Raw genomic sequence first — 3,054 nt, forward strand, 5'->3', positions numbered from 1 at the left:
TAATTGAGGAGGATCATCACTCTTAATTGCTCTAATCTATGCCTAATCATGTGATTGAGTGTTGATTTTGGTCAATTTTTTGATCAATTTTGGACCGAATCAAAGTTGCACACATGTGTGTGCAATGGAGTGTCTATGCGAGGAGCAAGGACTAAGCGAGTAAGCAATCAATTGTAAGTGGATTGACCTACTCCGTTCAATTTTTGATTGATTAAGTTGATCCCATTGAGTTTCTAAATCATTGTTAAAATTAGGTGTGTGTGCCTAATTGATGGAATTTATGCCTAATTTGATGAAATTGGAATGAAATTGTAATCAAATAGGACACCTAAATGCTTGTAGATTGACGATTTTGCAAGAAATGTGTGTGTAAGCATTAGGAATTGGCCTAATTTTGTTGCTAAGTGAGCAAAAAATTGGATTTGTGCACCTAATCTTTGTGTGTGTGCAATGCTAAATTGAGTTAAAATTTGATCAATTTTTGATTAAAATTGAGCTAATTGAGCATGTATATACTCATGTATGTGTGATCAAGTGTGCAATTGATGAAATGCAATGAGTGTTTACTGAAATTTTTGCACAAATCGATGGCCTAAATTTAGGTGTGTGTGCCTAAGTAATGGCCAATTATGCCTGAATTGGGGATGAATAATTGGTCTTGGTTGCCAATTATGATGATTAAAAGACCTAATAGATCGGTGAGTATTTGATTGATTGACTTTGGATGATTCAATTGATACCCAATTGAAAATGATTAATCTACATTACCATTGTGATGTGAATGCCAATTCGATTGGATATGGCAAAAAAATTTCATTACATGTTGCATTTGTAAGAGCCAAAAGCATGTAGCGATGCAATGAAACACCTAATTAGGTTTGATTGATGGTTTTGATATTGGATATGAGCAACTTGAGTTGCAATGATTGAAATTGGATATAAATGGGCATTTGAGAATTAATGGTGCACTACATTCATGTGTGTACACAATACTTGATGTAAACTGCCTTTAATATTAATTTTTCGAGCTTGCATTACTAGGTAATTTGGGAATCTATGACCAATCAATTCACTCAAACACTATGCTAGGAATGCTTAATTGATCACGTGTGGGTGAAGGAGTTGATGAGTGATTCCATTGTGATATATTAAGGTCAATTGAAAATGGAATTAACTATGAAATGTGTAACATCAATTGTGTCCCCAACACCCTTGTTCGAATGACTACCCACACAACACACACACATACATGTTAACACACCCTTGATGACTGTGGGAACAAGCCCCTAAAAGGGATTTTTTTAATCTCTCTCACACACACACACATAAAATGCCCTGCTGGCCTCCACTTTTGGATCAACTTGGCTTGGCTTGGCGCATCCCGACTCGCAACACACACACACTCACGATGCCACTTGCCGATTTTGGTACATTGCAAACACACACACACCTGCCATAAATGCGCAATCCATGCTCGGCACTTGCTTCCAACTCACACACACACACACACACACACACACTCTATAACGGGATGCAACATGTGGTCTGCGCTGCACAAAAGCCACCGGTCTTGCCGGTCACACACACCACTTGCCTGGAATAACACGCTGGCCCAGCACGTGCATGCCCCACCCGACCTTGCTCGCTGTCGACGCTGGCTCCGTCAAGACACACACACGCACACACCCTCGATTCCTCTCCTGTGCTACATGGCTCACACACAAACACGCACTTTGTCACTCACTCATGCAGCTCCGGAGACCTCGCCGATGCCAGTGATTTGCCTCCACAGGCTGTCGCCAAAATGAAAAAAAAAACCTCCAATTTGACAGCATTGGACTCTTGTCAAGAGGAAGTTCTCACTCCTCTCTCCCTTCAGCCCCTAGAAACCCCCTTTTTTATGACAACAATGAGGTGAAATTTCATCCCTAAAAAATTTAGAGCCATGATTAATAAAAGGGAATTTCGTTTTGCTTTGTAAAAATGTTTTCTCAGATGTATGACAAGAGCGCTAATTTCCTTTTTGTCATTTAGGGACTAAAAATCATACCTCTGCTTGATTTTTTGGAGATTCTTCTAGTGCTTAGCAACCCAATGGTATGCTCAAAATTGAATTTGGATGCCAATAGGTCAAGATTTAGGCTGCAAGAGCTTCTAGTGCACTCCAAGAGTAGGATGTCTGACAATTCTTGTCTTTGCTTGGTAAATAGGCCAAACAAGGTCCAAATTTACTTTTAAAAAAAAGTTTTGGAATCTTTGAGACACCAGGAACCTCCCTATATGGCCAAAGTAGAATTTTGACCACTATATGACCCTGGACACATCCTACGCGTAGGATGTCTTTTTGCTCTGTTTCAGCTCAAACTTGCACTGTAGCTTCCCCTTGATGTGCTAAGCTCACAGCTATTTTTACTTTTTGATTCTGACACCTATAGGTTGGTCAAATGATCAACAATCTGTTCCAAAAGCTTGATGTCTATTCTGATGAATTCCTAAGTCAAATCAACTCCAAATTGGACCAAATTTGCCTCGGAGGCTTGCCTAAGGCTATACAACACCCTGCTATCTCCACAGTTTGATTTTGGCCTCTAAATCATGCCTTAGACATCTTACGCGTAGGATGCCTAACTGCTCAGAATTGCCCCAAATTTGAACCACATACTCTCCTTAAGGTGCTGATCAGTGTGGTATGCTCAGAGGTTGATTTGGAGTGCTAAATCATGGTGAAGACATCCTACGTGTAGGATGTCTAAGTGCTTAGAATTGCCACAAACTTGAGCCACAGCTTTCCCTTGATGTCAGCAACCCAATGCTATGCTTAGATTTTAATTTGGATGTCAAAAGACCCCAAAACTAGCTATTCTTGCCTTTTGTCTGTCCAAAAATGCTCAAGTCTGTTCAATATTCACTTTCACTAACCCAAATGATATGAAATTTATCACATGCACTCAATAAAACATTTAGAACATGCCTTTGGAGTCATCCTATGGTTTGGTCTCAAAATTAGGCCTTGGACACAATTTCGGTAGGATCTCTGGCAATTTCTCATCTTTT

The sequence above is a fragment of the Adiantum capillus-veneris genome, chromosome 16 (assembly GCF_014529385.1).
Source record: "Adiantum capillus-veneris isolate H3 chromosome 16, ASM1452938v2, whole genome shotgun sequence".
NCBI classification, from domain to species: domain Eukaryota; kingdom Viridiplantae; phylum Streptophyta; class Polypodiopsida; order Polypodiales; family Pteridaceae; genus Adiantum; species Adiantum capillus-veneris.